Source organism: Octopus sinensis, linkage group LG18 (assembly GCF_006345805.1).
Source record: "Octopus sinensis linkage group LG18, ASM634580v1, whole genome shotgun sequence".
Lineage (NCBI taxonomy): Eukaryota > Metazoa > Mollusca > Cephalopoda > Octopoda > Octopodidae > Octopus > Octopus sinensis.
The window spans coordinates 24,843,033-24,865,279 of record NC_043014.1 but is presented as its reverse complement, the minus strand read 5'-3'; the positions used below and the strand labels follow the sequence as shown (position 1 = coordinate 24,865,279).

At 38.1% G+C, this 22,247-nt stretch overlaps 1 long non-coding RNA gene across 1 annotated transcript; it reads left to right on the top strand.

The window, feature by feature from the left end:
- Nucleotides 1–5,605: 5,605 nt before the first annotated feature.
- Nucleotides 5,606–20,606, top strand: LOC118766925. The gene is made up of 3 exons (XR_005002832.1): nucleotides 5,606–5,823; nucleotides 14,505–14,507; nucleotides 20,594–20,606. It is a non-coding gene; the product is annotated as an uncharacterized LOC118766925 (long non-coding RNA).
- The last annotated feature ends 1,641 nt before the right edge of the window (nucleotides 20,607–22,247 follow it).

Sequence of the window (22,247 nt, the reverse complement as noted above, 5' to 3'; positions counted from 1 at the left end):
ACAATATTTATGTGTACATTTTCATAAATGTTTCTCTTATACGATCATGCCTACAAATACCTGCATACAGTTAGTTCTTAGGGGCTTAACAAACATGGCTGATGTACAATTTTGGAAGTAATGTTCAAGATTTTCTTATTTTGGAATTAAGAAAGGTATGTAAAAATTACTTCTTTTGCACACACACACATACACAGACGCATACAGTCAAAGTAAAACTTCAGTATGAATTACGTTATTTCTTGCTATGTGCACATGCAAAATTACCGCTCAACTTCAATTGAAATTACCTTTTTTTATTTTTTTTATTTGCGTTTGTGATAAGCGTATTGAAAAACCTGATGTTTGATATAAACTTAAAAGGAAGTTTTTTCAGAAAATGTGTCATTTAGCTGTTGTTTCTAATATGTTGGTGACATTTGCACCCCCACCGACCTTATTTTTTTTCAAAAATTTCTTCGGATTCCTATGCTTTTGATACAGGAGATTAGGGTTTTGCCCAACATACAAGCTTTCAAAATTTAAATTTTCACCCTCTTTACTCAAAGTTTTTAATTTTTAACTTTTGTTGAAATTTTTTCTTGTAATCCATGTAGAAAATATATAAATTATGAATCTTTAACAATTTAAAAAAAATTTTTTCTTAAAGAAACACTCAAATACCATTCCCCAACTTCTATCCATCACCTCCGCACTTTCAAAAAGCTAAAAGTTCTGAATGTTTCACTTTTAGGTTTTTTGAAAACGGGGGAAGTGTTTTCAGAAAGGATGTCATTTAGCTGTTGTATCTAGTATGTCGGGTTTTCTAGTGGTGGTCTGATATTTTTTATGTCTGCTATTTCAGTAGAATTGTACACATGCAGACTTTTTAGCTTTTTGAAAGTGGGAAAAGGTGATGGGTGGGTGAAGTGGGAGAAGGGGCATTGAATGTTTCTTTAAGAGAAATTAAAACTTTAAAAAAAAAATTCCCAGAATCGAAATTGCTATATTTTTTTTATGTGGATTAAAAAAAATTGTAAAAAAGTTGAAAATTAAGAAATTGGAGTGAGGAGGGGTACATTAAAAGTCTGAAAATGTGATTTGGGGACAAAATCGTATTTGGTTAATGTTTACCCAGAAACAAAATAAAAAAAACATAGTGCAACGGGTGTAAAAGAATGTGTAGGAAATGAATATAAAAACAAAAATGTGCAGAAAGCAACGGGGTGTGGTGGGGGGAGAGGACTTCTGAATATTCACAAGATCTGAGATTTTCCCTCATAACTTATATGCAAATGAGTTTTTTTTAATGAAATTTTATATAAATACCTTTCAAACGGCATTCATCGCAGTTATAAAGAAATGTGTAGGTAAAATCTTTTCCGAGGGGGTGAGGAGAGGACTTTGAAAAATTCACAAGATCTGAGGTCTTCACCCATAACTTTAACGAAAATAAATATCTTTTAATGAAATTGAATATAAAATACCTTTCAAACAACATACATTACGGATGCCTAATGTACTGTAAACCCCTTATGTTTGCTCGAAAAGAAAAGGAGGGGGGACCCCAATAAATGTGGTTTTGAAGGTGAAGTGTGAAACTGCATTAGCCCCTTTTCTTTACTCATATTTTAAGATAACATTTTGCAGAAATACGTTTTCTAGAGTGTAGATTACATTAGACCGAAAATTCAAACAAGTTTGAAAAGAATAAGTGAAAATGCTAAAGTTAAATTAGTAAGTAACATAGTAACAGGAGAGAGAAAGAATGATACAAAATCCCTACAAAAACCACGTTAGTGTTTGTGTGTATGAAACAAATAAAATTATAACATTAAAATAAAATATCTCTTACATACCTCTTAAAAATCACTGGATATATTAATCCTAAATTGCAGATTGTGGCATATTAGGTCACTGTAATTCATTCATCGAAAAAAAAAAACATTTTCCAATAATTTTAGTTTCTTTCCTTTTTTCCGAACAAAAATAGGGGGTTTACGGCACATTAGTCATCCGTAATACATGCCGTTTGAAAGGTGAATATATACAATTTCATTAAAATATATCCATTTTCCTTAAAGATACAAGGGAAAAAATAGGATCTTGTGAATTTTCCGAAGTCCTTTCCCCACCCCTTTGGAAAAGATTTTACCCACAGATTTCTTTATAATTGTAATCTATGCCGTTTGAAGGGTATTTATAAAAAATTTCATTAAAAGAAACCCATTTTCCTAAAAGGTATGAGGGAAAAAGTCGGATCTTGTGAATTTTCTGAAGTCTTCTCCCCCACCCCAACCCCGTTGCTTTCTGCGCACTTTTGTCTTCATATTCATTTCCTACACATTTTTTTTTACACCCATTGCACTATCATTATTTTGATTTCATTTCCAGGTAATATTGTAAACATTAACCTTGTAATCTTCTATATTGAAAACATAGAAATCTGAAGAAATTTTGGTAAAAAAGAACTGGAAGTGGGTGATGTGCACGTGCTTTACTTCCACCATTCCTTAGTAAATTTTCATATTTTCACCCGTACAATTTTCACTAAGAAAAAAACTCGGACATTTTGCATGGAATCAAGTACCCTGACTTCCTAATATGCCGCAAACCCATTATTTTTATTCGGAAAAAAGGGATGAACCCTCAAAAATTTCACCCTACCCCCAATTGGGTAGTACACCTGCACGATTTTCACTAACAAAACAAAAAAACTTGGATTTTTTGCACGGAATCAAGTACCCCGATTTCCTAATATTGCCGCAAACTCCTTATTTTTATTTGGAAAAAAAAGGTGGGGTGGGAAACCGGACCCCCCCCCATCCAGGAATCGTTGGAAAATTTTTTTTTTCATTGAATGAATTACAGTGACGTCCTGATATGCCACAAAACCCTTTTTTGGAGCCAGAAAATGGGGTGGGGTGGAGTGGAACCCCAAGAAATTTCACTCCCACCACCAACATTTTTACAGTAATACGTTTTCCAGAGTGTGAATTACATGATTTGGTATTAAATATATAGAAAATATGGATTAATATGTTGGCATTTATATTGTGTGTATTTTATGCTGAAAATATTTTTTTCTGAAGTTGTAGTGTATATATATATACGGGTTGGACAAAATAATGGAAACACCTAGCATCATAACTTTGAAATATCTATAAAACTATCAAAAGCTTTGTAAATGACTGTGCGAGGAGAGGTAACGAGAATGGCTCCTTTAATACACCACTCGGTCGATACAATAAAGGCGAAAAGGATAAATGAGTATTAAGTGCCAGAAGGAAAAGAGAGACACAACCGGGTAGAATGTTTAAGAGAAGATTTTATTTATATGTTAACATGTGGGTGTATGCGTCATATATACATAATAATAGACCGGCCGTCATGTATACAAAGTGTATGTGTGTGCATTAAGCACAGAGCATTGAAAGAGTCTATAATATGACGTTAGAAGAATGTTCAGACACAAGGATGATAAATACCAGTCCGTAGTCAAGGTACACGATAGTTGAAGTGCTGCAACAAGAAGTTGAGGCTGCAATGCAGAGCTGGTTGAGGCACATGTCGTATAAGTGTGGCTACTATGCTGCTGTCGGTCACTTGATACAGGAAGTTCTCGCAGGTTGTATTTGCTACTAAGCATGGTGAAGTAATTCATAAACAGAGTTGAGATAGAACCTGTGCAAGGGTTGCTGGTTGCTGTGTACGTAGAGAGATGTTGTTGACAACATTAAGAAGACAGACGTGACAGAGATGGAGGTCCTGAATGCTGATGGACGAAGTTGAGTCTCCATGTGGCTGATGGCTGTGTCCTGTGTGGCTAGACCTTAAAAGGTCTGGAACCGAAAGGATTTCTTTATTTTCCTATAAAGGTTTACATAGAGGGGACAAACAATGACAGACAAGGAACATATAAGGGTCAAACGTGCCCATTACACAAATTAAAAACGGATGGGTTTATACATGAGAATAAAATGGTATGAAAACGAGTGATTAAATTAAATATACAAGATGGGTATTACATTATTCTATCCGGGTTAGTAGACTAACCCGCCGGCTGGTTTCCTTTTAAGTGATTACTTTCCATTTCCTTGCACGTGGACCGACCGTGCAAGCACAGCACCTTGTATACTCAACTTCCTTACAACTTCCATCCATCTTTTACCGAATACTCTTTGCGATAGGCTCCTCCTCACCAGACGGATCTTGCTGGAAAGATGGGCAATAAAGTAATTCACCAGCCCACGTCCGGAGATGAATTGACCTGTCGGGATTCCTTCCGCTCGTGTCATCCATGCCATATCTTTCAGTATGGTTACTATGCAGAGAAAAGCTACCTTCTTTTCTTTGGTGAAAGAGGAAGGTGGAATTATCTTTATCATGGACTCGGATAAGAGCCGTACTCTTTCTGCATCCGACATTAGCTGTTCGGCAATGGCCATCAACTCCCTCAACTCCTCAATGTGTACGAAGGTGTGCGTAACCGTTTCACTGGCACGCCCGCACCTTGGACATGTGGGGGAGGTGTCAATACCATGCCTTGACAACTTTTTTCAAACCGGTAAAGCCGATCAGTAGCACAGCCAGGTCAAAGATTTCTGGTAGTTATCCATAAATCTAGACCCAAAAGTCCTCCTGAACAGGCTGGCTAGCTGCCCCTTATCAAAGCCTAGAGTCTCCTCCAGGTCGTCGCCGGACTTAAGCTCTACCAACCCGCTATAAAAATCCGCTGTGGTAACCCTGCTGTTAGCATTGCTCACTCGAGAGAAGAGGGCCAGTGCTTGTCTGCACTCCTCCCGCCATTCCCCCAACTTGGATCTCTGCGTGATCCATGCACCTAAGTCCACAAGTGACTTTACCTTTGGGAATACCAGCTCGGCATCCAATGACCACACCTGCTCACCATCCAGGTGGCACCGAAGATGTCTCAGCCTCAGCGCGTACTTTCGCATCATTAGCCAGGGCATCCCCAGCCCACCCTTTAACGGTTTCTGGCAACAGATGGAGCGCCTCACAAGTGGAGTTCTACTTCCCCACAAAAAGTGGAAAAGGATCCTCTCCAACTTGGTCAGCCACAAACCGGGGCAAGGCACGACAGTTAGGCAGTAGGTTATCACAGATGCCATGAACACCTGCGTAACCTCCGCCCTTCCCAACAAGGATAACTACCTCCCAGACCATTTCTGGGCTATGGATGTCACCTTGCTTGCCACCTCACTCCAGTTCTTCTCCACCTGGAGGTCCGGTCCAAACCAGACCCCAAGCATTTTAACCGGGCCCACCGTCCAGCGCCCAACGACGCTGTTGGGAGGCATCGACTTGCCCCGCCAGGTGCCGAGTTGCAAGCTGACTGATTTTTCCTGGTTCATTTTGGCTCCTGCCACCTTCTCGTATCCTTTGATGGCGTCTTCTATGCGCAGTAGCTGCCCTTCATCAGTTACGGTGATGATGATGTCATCCGCATACGCCGACACATTTCTTCTATAACTCAGATTACGCGGTTCCACCCCCGTGTCCCTCAGCTTCCGCAGCAGTGGCTCAAGCGCCAATACATACAGTAGCGGAGACAGGGGACAGCCCTGGCGAACCGAATGCTCGATCGCGAAGGCCTTGAGAAAAACCCACTCACCCGGACTACAGATTCGATATTGCCATATATGGCTTTAATCCAGCCTCGGAAGGTCGGGCCAAATCCGGTCGCCCGGAGGACTGCCGCCAGATATTCGTGGTCAACCCTATCGAACACCTTAGACTGGTCCAAATTCACCAGTGCCCCACCGTTGCCATGCATTTTACCCACCTGCTCTATGGTGTAGTGAATGGGGTGAAGGTTGTCTTGTATCATCCTTCCTGGGATGGCACATGTCTGTGCTTCTCCCACCAGGTCGCCCACGACAACCCTAACTCTCTTCGCAAGCACCTTGGCCAGAATCTTTAACTCTGTGTTTAACAGAGTTATGGGCCTAAAATTATTGACGTTACCCCCTTTGTTCAGGTCCTTCCTGATCAGTGTCACCACTCCTCGGCTTACAGCTTTGGGAATCCTCCCATTCTGCTGCCAATTCGTGAACACTCTGGCCAGTACGTTCTCGAACAAGTCTGGCATGCTACTATAAAATTCGTAAGGAAGACCATCCAGACCCGGCGACTTGTCCCCGGGGCACTCGGACAGTACCTCTCTGACCTCCTTGGCCGAAAGACGTGGGCCACCAGCCAGAAAACACCGTAAGGCATCTACATGGTCCAGCGTCCCACTCCCGAACAACGCGGCAAGGTGCTTGTGAAAGGCCTTGCATATCTCCTCTTGTCCTTGGATCTCATCTGCCAAAGACCCAATCGTAGCGTCGATGCCATGTCGGGTTTCTTCTAAGCGAGCCCATCTGGCAACATTGATACCTTCATGGCCCATTGCACGTATCCTAGCCCGGACTCTGCATCCCTCGTGCTTGGCATTGAGATGTCGGCCCAAAGCCGCTCTCGCTGCTAACACTTGTGATACAGGGCCCGATCTCAGTGCCTCTTCTAATGTCTTAACTAGATCCCTTTCTGCTCTAGACTTAACTGCTTGCTAAATCTAATTGACTCAATCCGAAAGGCTCTTTTGAGGGCACTCCACCACCGGTTGTTAATCACCACGCCTGTTAGTGCCCTCTTAACTAATACCTTAATCTGGCTACAGTAAGCCTCACAATCCAATAGTGTCTTGTTTAGCTTCCAATAGCCAGATCCCTGTCTATGTACCTTAACTATATGCACCTCACACGTCACTAATTTGTGATCCGTGTAGGGTACATAGGTAAATTGCGGACAAGTAAAACTAGACTTATCTCTAATACTTACCACTATCCTGTCTATATAAGACCTGATCGATCCGTCGTTTCTTGCGCAAGTCCACATTGGAACACTCGGATGATCAAGTCTATATCGATCTGCCAGCCTGAATCGCTTCATCAGATCGATGAGGCATGAGTTACCCTTTCTATCTTTCGAGCCAACGCTATCCAAGCATGTATCCAGTATAGCGTTAAAGTCGCTTAACACAACTACTGTCCTTGATGTCACCAGAAAGTTCTCCAGGCGTTGAAAGAAGTCAACCCGTTTGCCTGCATTCCCAGGTGCGTAGATGCCAACCAGCCTGAAGGTCTTACCACTGTACGTTAGATCCAGAACGACCAACTCGCCTTCCGGGTACACAAAGATTGTACGTGTCTGCAGAGCCAGGCTTTTCCAGATCAAGACTGCTACCCCTCTACTCCCTCTCTCCTGGCTAGGAGAAATTATTTTCTCGTAGTCGTTCAGGAGGGTCGAGAAGGCCTGCAGCTTGCCCAACCTGGTCTCTGTAGCAACCATCACATCTATTCTGTGTGACCTGAGGTTGTCGAGGAGGCAAGCCTGCTTACTCTTCGAGCCCAGGCCACGAACATTCAAACATGCGATCCTTAACACGGTCATCCTATGCCATGTGGGAAAAGGAAAGACACTTACCATTCCTTTGTATTATTTTATCTTTCAAGGGGAATGGTTCTCAAAACATTTGAGACCATTTCCTGGCTTTCATCCTTTTCTTCCAGGGCGAGTTCATCCAGCGGGTCAAACACTTTTTAAAAATCTTTTAGTGCCCCAATATCGTTAGGATGTAGTTTTGTTAAGTCAAAAAATAAAGTTTTAGGAATCTTTGCTATGGTCATGGGGCTGTTTTTATAGTTGTTAATGTATATCGATGTATCTCGATGGGGTCTAATGACCCCATCTAAATAGATGTTTTTAGTTTTGTATGTCACTGTCACCGAGTCTTTGTTCTGGGGGATACCTATAGGTATATTTATGAATGATTGTCCTTTTTTCTTTTTTTTTTCTTTCCGGTTTTGGTACCTTTGTTTTCAGGGCCTGTGTCTTTGTTGGAGAATCTGCATTCTTGGTTCTTTTCTTAGAGACTGTATGAAACCCTTCGTTTGTATCCTGCATACTTGTTTCTTCTTCACTGTCCATAATCTGTTCGTGTGTTGGCTGGTGAGAGGTGGTCGCTCCCTCGTTGATGGCCTCTTTGGTCGGGAGTGCCTTCTCTTGGGTAGGTGCCTCCGTGGCCGGGAGTGCATCATCTTTGGTTTTAGCTGAGGTTGTTTTTTGTTTTGCCTCCTCCTTGTCCACGAGTAACACCTCTTTTCCGAGAGGATTTTTGCCTGTTTTAGTTATAAAGCTCCCCTCATGGGGGTCGGCTTCCTTGGAGGTGATAGTGGTGGGCTGGTTCATTTCTTTTTTGCTTTCTGGACACTTTTTTTGTGCCCTTTTTTTTCCATATTTATAACAATGTGGCTTCCTGCCCTCTACATTGATGGATATATTTATATCATCCATGACAATTACCTCAGATAGTTCTTCGAGGTCATTTGTGGTAGCTTGAACCAGGATCTCGAGGGTCTGGCCTCGCCAATTTTGTGGTCCGTCTCTTGTTATTTCAATTATTTTTATTTTATCTTCTCTCTTATACAACAGCATTGCCACAATGCATCCCACCTCCATCTCAGGAGGGATATTTTATATCTGTTGCCCCAGATATAGGAGCAACAACAAAATATTGCCACTTTGCAAGGTTCGAGTCGAATATTCTCTTACACGTTCCGTCAACTCGAACCTTGCTTCTATCGTGGCGAATTTATTACCTCTCGTTAGATATTTTATTTCTTTTAATGTCACACCAAGACATCTCTCTATAGTGCTTTCTTCCAGGTGTTCAAATCTTTTGCTTTCTGTGTTATAACTTTTATATATTATGGTTCTCTCTTTGATTTTGTTTTTGAGTTCGTTGGGTGGTGTTATTTTTGATACGCCATTACTTTCGCTTATCATTCCGAAAAATGTTTGGATTTCTTCTATTTTTATGCTTATTTGTTCGCGACCGCCAACGGCTGCTGCGAAATTCATTTTTTGGTTTCCTTTCATTGAAGACATTTTAACACAATTTTTCTGTAAAAACGGCAATTTCCCAAACAGGGACACAGTTCAATTTTTACACAAAAAAGTTCCTTCCCCCAAAGGGGGAGGGTTACGGTTTACAATATTTAACCAAATGCAATACAACAACACTTCCCTTACGGGAAACCAACAAACGAGATAACAACAGTAATAATAATAACAAACCTTACGGTTAAACAAGAAGCAATACTCCGTAGACGCGTGTGAGGGCTGAAGCCAAAAGACACTGAAACGGTGTGTCACTAGAGTTTTATAGTGTGCTATCGGCTCACCGGAAGTTTGTAAGAGACTGTCTCACATGATCTTATCAGAAGGCTGCAATTGGTTGGGTTGCATATTGGCGCACAATAGAGCACAAGACAAATTGCACCAATACCAACCAATCAGAGTAGTGGACACAACAGGGTCCAAAAGAGCGGCTGAAGGTTATATGTTATCTACTACATCTGTATTTATGTATATATAACAGAGAGGAATTTCCCTCAAGTCATATGCTACAGCTTGTTTATTTTTATGTTTTTGATTTATTATTAGTGTTGCTTAATGTTTTGCTAAAATTGCTGTTTCTTTTCAAATATCATCAGAAAAAGGTAATTAAAATTCATTAAAATGACAGATCTGTCGAACTTTCAAAGAGGTCAAATTGTTGGTGCTTGTATGGTAGGCACTAGCATAACAAAACCGCCGAAATGTTTGGCGTATCAAGAAATACTGTCTTGAAAGTAATTACAGCCTTTGAGAAAGAGGGAAATACCTCCTCGTCAAAACAAAACTCCGGAAGAAAATCAAAGCTTTCAGATAGGGACAGTCAGACTCTTACGCGAATTGTTAGAAAGGATCTCATAAAGTACAGCTCCCAAAATTACTGCAGAGCTTAATGACCACCTTGAGAACCCAGTTTCCACAATAACTGTTTGCCAGGAGCTGCACAAAGCCAGATTTCATGGGAGGGCTGCAATCAGAAAACCACTACTTTCAAAAACAAACGTTGCAAAGCATTTAGAGTGGAGTAAGAACCTACAGAATTGGTCCCCAGAGCATTGGAAGAATGTTATTTTCTTGGTAAAGTCATCCTTTACCTTATTTCCAACCACCAGCCGAGTATACATGTGGAGACAGCCAAAAGAAGCATTCAACACAGACTGCCTTCTTGCAACTGTTAAACATGGAGGAGGGTCTGTGATGATCTTGGGGGTTATATCTTGGAAACCTGCCAGCCCAATGGTTTCCCTTCATGCCAAAATTAATAGTCAAGACTATTTCAGCATTTTATCTGATCAAATTCATCCTATGGATGCAAAACTGTTTCCGGAGGGAAACGCAATCTTTCGGGATGATAATGCAGCAATTCACACAGCTGAAGATGTTATCGAATGGCACGAGGAACATTCTAGTGAAGTTGAACATCTTATCTGGTCACCACAGTCCCCAGATCTCAATATTATTGAATATTTATGGTGCATTTTAGAAAAACAAGTAAGAAGTCGATATCCTCTACCATCATCACTACAAGAACTGGAGACTGTTTTAGCTGAAGAATGGACAAAAATTCCTTTGGAAACAATTTAAACTTTGTACGAGTCCATACCTCGTAGAATTCAAGCAGTAATTACTGCCAAAAGTAGTCCTGCCCCATATTAAAATAAATTTGTTTAAAATTTTAAGGTGTTTCCATTATTTTGTCCAACCCCTGTACACACACACACACACACCCACACACACATAACAGTGTGTATGTATATGTAGACAGGTAAAATTGTAGAAATTGAAGAAAAAAAACAACAAATGGATCTTTTCGGTTTGAACGGCAGTTTGTAACATAATTTGTAGGTAACTAAAAAAATTTTAACTTTGTATACTGGTAGAATGTGTTTATAAAACGTCATTTTCTCTTGGCTTTATTGAGAAAAATCTATAGTTTGTAACATATTTCGTCTAAAATTTCTTGCATTTCAGCAATTTTAACCAATCGCTGACCGTCCATTGAGGTGAAAGCATTCTGTGCGTCATCAATATGTTCCTCGTTTAAGAAACAGATTGGGTTTATTTACATTTGTGATGAAAAAAAGATACCCTTCCCCCACCCCTAACCCTAACCCTAAATCTAAAATAGATTGAAATGCAATAGATCGATACTAGGGTTATAATTATGGGTGACAATTTCATACGACACCGCTAGGGTGCATTTCAATCTCTTTTAGATTTAGGGTTAGGGTGGGAGAAGGGTATCTTTTTTTCATCACAAATGTAAATAAACCCAATCTGTTTCTTAAACGAGGGACATATTGATGACGCACAGAATGCTTTCACCTCAATGGACGGTCAGCGATTGGTTAAAATTGCTGAAATGCAAGAAATTTTAGATGAAATATGTTACAACCTATAGAATTTTCTTAATAAAGCCAAGAGAAAATGATGGGATCTTTTCCTTTTGAATGGCAGTTTGTAACATAATTTCTAGGTAACTAAAAAATTTTAAACTTTGTATACTGGTAGAATGTGTTTATAAAACATCATTTTCTCTTGGCTTTATCGAGAAAAATCTATAGTTTGTGAGAGAGAGGACAGAGAGGAGAGTGAGAGAGAGAGGTGGGATCAGTATCATAAAAAAAAAACTGCATTTGCAGTGCTGTCTCCAAAGATTAACAAAAACTTCATGGATGCGAAAAACAAAACCAACGTATATGACAGGTATGTAAAACATATTTCTGTGTACCTTTCTTTGTTTATTCGTAAGTCATTGAAACTGTTGCTCACGCACACACAAACACAAAAATTCTCCAGGCATTTGGTTGTTATTTTTACCATATCGACATTTACAATCCCACGTACAATGAAAAAAAAATGTTAATTTTGAAAAAGTATATATGCAACTTTTATTCTCTCTCACTCTCCCCCCACCACCAGCACAAAGATATATGGCGTGTGTGTGGGGAGATTTCCGAGGGTTCCACTCCACCCCACCCCTTTTTCCGGACCCCCAAAATAGGTTTTGTGGCATATTAGGAAGTCACCGTAATTCATTCAACGAAAAAAATAAAATTTCCAACGAGTCCGGGATAGGCGGGGTCCCACCCACCTTCTTTTCCGAATAAAAATAAGGGGTTTGCGGCATATCAGGAGGTCAGGGTACTTGATTCCACGCAAAAAAAATCTGAGTTTCTTCTTTTTGCTAGTGAAAATCATGCGGCTGTACTTCCCAATCGGGGTGAGGTGGGGGTGTGAAATTTCCGAGGGTTCCACCCCAACCCACCCCGTTTTCCGGACCCCCCCAAAAAAGGGTTTTGTGGCATATTAGGAGGCCACAGTAATTCATTCAATAAAAAAAAATTCCCATGATTCCCTCACCCATCCCTCTTCTTTTTTTTCCAAATAAAAATAAGGGTTTGTGGCATATTAGCAAGTCGGGGTACTTGATTCCACGCAAAAAAAATCCGAGTTTTTTTTTCGATCAAACTAAAGCGTTTGACCCGGTCATAACCCCCACCCCTCCAAAAAATAGTGTAATAGGTGTAAAACAACTTCCTCTAAACGAATATGACAAAAAAAATGTGTGCTCGCGAAAGGGGGTGGGGGAGAGGACTCGAAAAATTCACATCTTCAGTCAATGGCCTTTAAACTATAGTGTTTGACTCAGGCCAGAAAAAAAAGAAAAAAATAGTGTAATTGGTGTAAAACTACTTGTTCTAAATGATTATCAAGAACACACACCCACACACATACAAAGAGAAATGGTTGGTTCACTGCAACATTTAAATCACATTTCAATGTCGATATTTTAGTCTCAACCAGGCATCTCTTACCCTTGTCTCTCTTCTCTAAAAATTCTGTTCAATCCTTCCCTGAATGGTATCACACTGGAGCTTCTTCTCAACTCGTGTCTTTATTGCACATATTCACTTGCAATGACTCAAGAGCAGCATTAGAACACATTGAATGGTATAATCTTTGGTACACCACTCTCTTCTACTTGTTTCAGTCATTGGACTGCAGCCATGCTAGGGCTTTGCCTTAAAGGATTTTACTCAAACAAATCAACCCCAATGCTTATTTTTTTAAACTCTGGTACTTATTCTGTTCAACTTTTTTGCTGAACTGCTTAGTTACAGGGATGTAAACAAACCAATGCCAGTTGTCAAGAAGTGAGGGTGGGGTACAAAGACACACACACACATACAACAGACTTCCACAGTTTCTTCTATCTACCAAATTCTCTCACTGGGGTCAGGTAGAGTAGAAGGTACTTGCCCAAAGTGCCATGCAGTGGAACTGAACTTGAAACCATCTTAACCACATAGCCATGTCTGACAAAAAGAAAGAAAACCATTGAGATGGTCATGGCTAGGCTACCTTTAGTTCATAAGTTTACTTGATTTGAGCAAACTTTTTAGCTAAACCACAACATGAAAAAATCAATGTAGTCCATAGCCAAATAACCTCTCTTCTTTTTGTTAGGGAGATTTTAAACTCAAGGGTTACTGTTTGGGGGAGGTCTTATTTCTTTTCTGTTATGGATATCGCATTATTTTTTTTGCTGACTTGTATTATATAGTCTTTGACTCAATTCAGCAGTGCCAAACCAAAAGTATAGAAACTATTATTTCACTTCAATGGTGTTGGTTAATGTATTGATATTGATAATAATAACTTCACCACACACACACATTCAACTCCATAATAATAACAACGGATACTAAAGATGGTGCTATGGCCTTTTCTTTGATATCTTTCTTGCTTATTTAAATTCAGTTCAATTCACACTTGCCTTGAACCAGTCATTTCTTTGCGTGTGTGTGTGTTCTTGATAATTGTTTAGAACAAGTTGTTTTACACCTATGACACTATTTGTTTTTGTTTTTGTGCCCGGAAATTCACGATGTGAATTTCCGAGGCATCTCCCCTACCTCCTTTCGCGAGCGCGCATTTTTTTTGTCACATTCGTTTAGAGCAAGTTGTTTTACACATATTACACTTTTTTTTTATTTTTTGTGCCCGGGTCAGACCCTCAGATGCTTTCGGAAATTCACGACGTAAATTTTCCGAGGCCTTCCCTTCACCCCCCCCCCTTTCGCGAGCGCGCATTTTTTGGATCTTTTCATTTGTGAGGCCAGGAGCCCAGATCTTTCTACTTAACTAAATAATTTGAAACTTCATGTGCTGGTACAGTGTCTCAAAACAAGACACTAGTTGGAACTAGTTTATTTGAGAAAAATCTATTTTATGACTTTAATCGTAGATTAAAACTGCGAATTTTAACCAATCATATTGTTTGTTTTCACTTAAAATAATTTACTTCATTATCTTAGTGTGACGTAGAAACCTATTTTGTGACGTAGCCAGATGTGCGTAGATCTGTGTCATTCATGTTTTTATAGAAAACCATGCGCGTTTCGGTCTGTTTTGAATGTATTTTTAAAGTATTGAATGTATTTTAATTGTTATTATTTTTTTAATTTATTATTTTAATTTTTATTATTTAATTTCTGTGTTTTGTGTTTTTATAGAAAACGAATTTTGATAAATGTATTATTTTAGTTTTTATTAAGAGCGTGAAAGCACGTGCGTATTTCTTTTGAATGTATTAAAACTAATACAACAGTTATTGTAAGATATTAAGGTTTTTAAAAATATCCATGTAATTAATCTATAAAATATTTAATTTGTAAAACATTAGATTGAACTTCTCTAATTTTCAAATCGATTAGCATATTCAGGGCCATTTAGTCACCTACCAATCTGGTAGACACACTAGTCAAATTGACTACATCCTCACTAGGAAACAGGAAAGACGACTACTTGTAAATGCCCAAACCTTCCCAGGTGAAGAATGTACCCCACAATATAGATTAGTAGTTAGCGACTTCAGGATCAGGGCTAAATGGATGCCCAGAAGACGACCAGAATGGAGGAGAAGGGTCTGGAAGCTTAAGGATCCTGCAAAAAGAGATTGAGAGACATATTACTCAAAGCTGTGGAAGACAACTGGAGTTTTCTACAGGACAACCTTTTGAGGGCTAGTGACCAGATCTGTGGATGGTGCAAAGTCTACTCTCAACCCAAGGTAACGTGGTGGTGGAACAATGTTGTTGACAGGGCTAGTAAGGAAAAGAAACAGGCTTTGAAGGACTGGAAGACCGGTGATAGCAGGGAATTGTATCAGACTGCCAAAAGGGAAGCTAGGAGATAGGTTTATTTGGCCAGAGGGGAAGCAGATAAGGAAAAGTTTGCCAATGTTCTGCGCCGTGATGACCAAAGACTTGAAGTATTTTCCTGTTGCCAGGCAGTGTGTGAGAGAGAATCACGATGTCCTAGGAGAGAAATGTGTCCTCATGGGTGACGGTTCACTTGCTGCAAAGAGACAGGTTTGGAGACGCCATTATGAAAGTTTGCTAAATAAAGTGAATGAATGTGAGAAAGAGAGTCTGCCGAATGCTGGCCCAACAGAGGGACCAGCTATCTATCTAAATTGCCTTGGTAGGTAAAGCAATTAAGGGTATGAAGACAGGGAAAGCCCCTGGACAATCAGGAATCACCACAGAGATGCTCAAACTATCTAGCGGTGTCGGCTATAGCCTACTCAACTAGGTGATACATGAAGGAGTCATACCCAATGACTGGTGTAGCAGCACCATAGTCAACTGCTAACAAAGGTAAAGGTGACACATTAGATACAAATAATTACAGAGGTATCAAGTTGTTGGATCAGGTAATGAAGGTCACGGAGAGGGGCATAGCCCAAGTAATTAGGGAGAGATGCAGTTTCGGTTCATGGCAGGGGAAAGCACCACTGATGCTATATTTCTGATAAGACAGATGCAGGAGAAATAGCTAGTCCAAGATAAAACTCTGTACCTGGCTTTCATTGACAGGGTCCTCCGATCCCCTATTTGGTGGTCAATGAGGAGACTAGGGATGGATGAATGTTTGAGAGCTGTACAAGCCATGTACAGTAAGGTGATGGTTGGCAACGAGTACAGTGAAGAATATCGGGTAGGGGTAAGGGTCAGCCCCCTCTTATTCATTATAGTCCTCCAGGCAATAACAGAGGAATTCAAGACAGGCTGCTCCTCTAAGACCTTGCACTAATAGCAGAGTCACTGCCGGAACTGGAGCCAAAGGTTAGGGTGTGGAAGCAAAGTCTAGAATTGAATGGCCTTAGGGTTAACCTAGCCAAAACCAAAGTTTTAGTTAGTGTGCAGGCTGTCAAATCACAAACTCCTCTGTAGAAAAGGCATTGGTAGAAACTCCATACGATGCACCCGGTGTAAGCTATGGACACATAAAAGGTGCAGTAATATCAAAGGAAGGTTAACTGGGAAAATTATTTCTTGTGTGTGGCAGATGCAGTGGGGCAATAAACACTGAAGGTGTTCAGAAAACAGCTTCCATTACATGCCTGGGGAAGAAACTAGAAGTAGTAAATACTTTCTACTACCTAGGCGACCAAGTATGTAGTGGGAGTGATTGTTCTGCGAGTGTAGTACCTAGAGCAAATTCTGAGCAAATTCAGGGAGCTCCTACCTCTGCTGGCAGCTAAATGCCCCTCACTCAGGGTGGATAATGCAACATATATTTAAAATGTGAGGAGCAACCGATTTCATTCTAGAAACAAAGCCTTTCACTTTTCCAGTCATGGCTGCAGCTCCATATGATGCAGTGTTGATCAAATTAGTCGATGGAATATTTTTATCATTAAAATACTGCATTACTTCATTGAATATATCTTTTCCATTAGTTGTTTCAAAAAAAACTTTTAATGAATAACATTTCTTCCCTTATATCATCTTCATGGTTGAATCTGACATAGACCAGAAGGATAACTTGGTTATGAATTGTGCTATCATCAACCTGGATAGAAAAATTGGTCGTTCGGAGAATTTCCACAATCTTCTTTCTCCTCAACAAAATTAGACATTTCATCCTGTCTTCTTGTAATTGTGTTATTTGAAAGTGGAATTGTACTCAGAGTAGGTTCAGCATCTTTTCCCAGAACCTCATTTGCACAAGCTATCATAGCAGGCTTGACAAGATTCTCACCTTAAATCTGAGGTGCTGCAACCTTGGCAATAATTTCAGAAACCAAATAACTTGGTTTGAGTATCTTTACTTTTTCAATATTTATCTTCTTTACAAAGTCAGGTAGTTTGATTAGCTGTATTTTCTTTTTATTCTCAAAATATTCCCGACCTTTACTGCTCCAGCTTAACTTTCTTCATGGAATAATTTGTCATGATGGCATTATATTCAAGATACATAGGTTTTGAGTCTACAGATACAAAACCAAACATGATAAAATCTTCTTTGCATTTCTTCAGTTTTGCCTTTTTAGCAGTTAGTTCAGTTATTATTACAACTGATCATAAAAAAAATAAAAATAATAAATATTTTATTTCTATAAATTTAAAGTATCAAATTTATTATTAAACAATATTATGTAGTGATCTATTAAAAATATCGAATTTATTATGAAACTGTTGTGATTATAAAATTTAAATTATGTAGATCTTGATTGTAATATATCATTGATTATATATTATACATCATTGATTCTTATGGAATAATTATTGAATTTTGTTTTCTTATTATTATTCTGTCTTCATATAAATTATTATTAACTAACAGTGTCTTTATTATCGAACAATATTGTGTAGATCTGAAATGGCTTCAATTTTTTATGGCTACGAATTCTCTGGGGACCACTGGTAGGTTCCAGGGACCACATTGGGAATCACTGCTTTAAACAATACTGGATGAAATGAATATTGAAATTATTTACAAATTTTGTTAGTACATGAAACATGTTATAATTTACAAGTTCCAGTAGAATATGTGACAAAGATAATATTCCTAGATGAACTTATCCCCTTTAATTTTCTTGTACCAGAAACTTCCAACCCCAGCCAATATTAACGCCAGATAACTTACGCAGGACATTTTCATAATAAAGAAGAAAAAATTAAAAGGCTTTCATCTTTTTCTTTTAAACAAAAGAATTTTTATAAAGATATATATAAAGGATAGCTTTATGGTTGAAAAATTTGCTTCACACACATGGGTTTCTGGGTTCAATTATGCTGTATGGTATATTGGGTAAGTGTCTTTTACTGTAGTCTTAGGTTGATCAATGTCATGTGAGTCAAATTGGGAGAATGATTCTATGAAGAAGCCCGCAAGATGTGTTTGTGTGTATGTGTGTGTGTTCATTTACATGTTTACTACTCTAGGTTACTTTCAATGAACAGGCATCGTTAAAATGGGACCCTGCCCTATGTTTGGAATTATCTCTAATATTGATAGGGTCAATGAAAGACACCCAAAGACAGTGCCTGAGCATGGTCATAGCACACTGACTGAAATTAATAAAAGAAGAAACAATTCTAGGTTTCAAAACATTTTTTAATGATAAACATCCAAATGTAAAGACAATGTTAAATGACTTTTCTCGGTGTAAATGTATGCATACATGCATAAATGGAATTTCCTTCTAAGTAGAAGTTCACCCGAAACAAAAGTCATGGAAATTATTAGGATGAATATTCTTTGGGTGGGAGATCAGAATAAATAAAAGAATACAAGTGAATGTGTCATGTAAAGTGGGATGGGTGGGTTGGTGAGGTGCACAGCTGCCTTCAGAAACAACAGTAAAAAATCTTTGGTTTCATAATGGTTGAATCATTCGCCCAAAACAATGAGATTTTTGTTTCTTTTTTAAGACATGTAGTGGGGGAATATTTATATTGATAGGAATCATTAATTAACAAGAAAATAATTATACATACACACACACACATATATATATATATATACAAAACGAGAAAATGGAGAAATATATCCAAATCAATCATCAACCATCAGATAATACCGAATCAATACTTTATTAAACCACTACACAATAGCAATGATATTATACATTAATATAGTGCAAATATAACAAGACATAGAAATACATTTACATTGTAGCTGACAGCTGTTTCGGCTGTGAAGACAGGTATGTCCCATTTAACCTATTAGCCATATAAAGCAGGTATAAATGAGACATTAACAAGAATATCTCATGGCCTCTTCAGAGAATTTAATGCAAGTATGAAAAAGATTTACATATAAATATAAATATGTGTGCATACACACTCATATTCTTACATATATATATATATACACAATAATACAATATAAACAATATAGATCAATATACATCAACAAACACAATAATGTTCCATATTGAACTCCACAGTTCCATAACCAACATCAAGAAACCACAACATGTACACTCACACTCAAAGCAGGCATATATATTGAACAGTCCAATATATTAAAATGTGCCATTTCACAAAAAGTCAATAAAATTAATATCACCACGACTGATACATATATATTTCAATCATATATATACATATATCATATGTATATATACATATAAATATCATCAAATGCATGTATGTATCTGAATACGTCTTGTTTGATTTACATGTTTTTCGAGTCAAGTATGTTTTAAATTAAAAAATGATTGAAGTATTCTTTCACAACCAGATGCCTTTCCTGTCATTAACACTTGACTGTGTTTTAAATAAGGAATCTCTTAATTACACATGTCTTGAAAGGCTTGAAGTAAGCAGACAATTTGTCAACCAGAGAAATGACAACAGCAAACCTTGTAGCTTGCAACTTTTATAGAGCACAAACATAAACAGATATACACACATATTATATAGATAGATTTCTTACAGGTTCCATCTATCAAATTCACTCACAAGGATTTGGTCAATCTTGGCTATCATAAGTGATACTTGGCGAAGTTTGCCATGCACTGGGACTGAGCTCAAAACCATATGATTAAGAAGGGAACTACGTGCCTGTGCCTTCTATCAGTCTTTCTGTACATATGTATGCGTGCATACATACATATATATATATATATATATATATATATATATATATACACACACATATAGTATGTAGATAGGGTTGTAATCGAAGCCGTGTCCTTGTGAAGCACACCTGTAAATTCCAGTATGCCAATATTGTATGTATAAGAGCAGAAAAATATTGGAAAATAATATTTACATCAAAACAGTAGAGTGGAAAATATTTTTAGTATTATTTATTCACCATTGCACATGTTTCATTTGCTAGTACGAGTTAGAATATTATACATGTAAGAGATAATTATAAAATATCTCTTATTAAAAACTCCTCAGACAGCGAATCAATTATCAGATTGAATAAAAAATAAGCAACATTTTGAACCATGAAGAATTTGTACCAGATTTTTGCAGGGTTTTGAATTTTTGTTAAACATTTTTTTGCAGTTGTCTGATAATACAGATATAAACTTACCCAAATGCATCAATAAATTAACATTTATATTTTTTTCCCCATTCATACAATCATCTGAAAGGGAACTGTGAAAGTGCGATATTTGAGCAGTTTTGCAATTCAACTTCAAAAAAGGATGTAAAGCAGCTAAAACTGTTCATGATATCAATGAAACATTTGGTGGGGAAATGACCAGTGAGAGGTCAGCTTGAAAATGGTTTAAATGATTTTGCAGATTGTGAGCATTATGGACGCCCATCTGTCATCGATGACAGTCAAGTAGAGACTGTCATTGAGAAAGATCCATATAAAACCACTTGAGAACTGGCAAAAGAACTTCAAGTTTGTCAGAAAACTGCCTGCAACCATTTTCATGCAATCAGAAAATCAAAAAAGCTCGACAAATTTGAATGAAAATCAGAAAATGCTTATTGCTTCTTCTCCGCAACCAGACCAATCCATTTCTTGACCATATTGTAACTTGCAATGAAAAGTGGATTCTGTACAATAAAAAACGTTCATTGCAGTGGTTGGAGCAAAATGAAGCACCGAAAACCTTCCCTAAACCCAAGCTCTTCAAAAAGAAGGTTATGGTGACTGCTTGGTGGTGTACTTTTGGAATCATCCATTATAACTTTTTAAAATCTGGAAAAAACATTACTGCAGAAACATATTGTCATGAAATTGCCAAAATGAAAGAAAAACTGCTAATCCTCTGTCCCAGACTGGTCAACAGAAGAGGCCCAATCATTCTTCATAACAATGCTCGACCATAAATTTCACTAATGATGCTCCAAAAGTTGAAGGAACTTGGCTATGAATTTCTTCCCCACCCAGCTTATTCCCCAGACCTTTCTCCTACCGACTACCACTTTTTCAAGCACCTTGATGGTTTCCTGAAAGAGAAGGAGTTCAAAAATCAAACTGATGCTGAAACTGTGTTCAAGGAGTTCATCAGCTCCAGAACTCCAGATTTTTATGTTACCAGAATAAACAAACTTGTAACTCATTGGCACAAATGTGTTGATTGTAATGGTACTTACTTTGATGAATAAAATTTCCACATTGCTGAAATATATTGTGATGAATTTCGTGTTTCAAAACGTTGCTTACTTTTTACTCAGCATGATAATACTCTCTAATTTTCTGTCTGAAGACTTTCTAACAGAAGATATCTTACATGTTTCTCTGTTAAATACAATTTTGTAACCCCTATTAGTAAATGAAACATGTGTAATGGTGAATAAATAATACCAAAAATTTTTTCTTATCTCCTGTTTTGATATATGTATATATACTATATTATCATTAATTGATGGATGCAAAGAAATAAGAAACTTGAAGTAGTCAACTCCAAAATATAGTTGGGGTAGGTAGAATGGGGAAGTAAATGTCAATAAGAACTAACTCAGTCTTGCCAAACAGATGCCAGGACCAAAAAGTGATGATGATGATGATCAGGATATATATATATATATATATATATATATATATATACACACACACACACGTATATATACATGTGTGTGTGTGTATATATATATATATATATGATAATATGGCGTAAAAGAAAGAAAATGGTAAATCTAGTTGAGTTCCTCATGAAGATAACATGGATGCCGCTCGAGCTCAAAAGATTGGCTGTTATGAAAACCTCCTAGAGGAATGTGAAGACACAGGCTGGAAAGCAGAGCATTTTTCAATCAAAGTTGGATGTAGAGGGTTTGTTGGACATAGTGTGAAGTGACTATTGCCATCATTGACTTAATTCATCGCAAAGCAAATACCACTAGGAGTAATATCCAAACTACACTGGAAAAGGCAAACCACTGGATTTGGTTAGAAAGCAACAATGAGCAATGGCTAGAAGAATATTGAGTGAAATCTGATGACCAGTTGATCTAGCAAGCAGGGTCTCATTTCAGTGAGGGGTGCCCAATGATGCTGTCAAGAGATAGGTCCCGAAATGGCAGGTA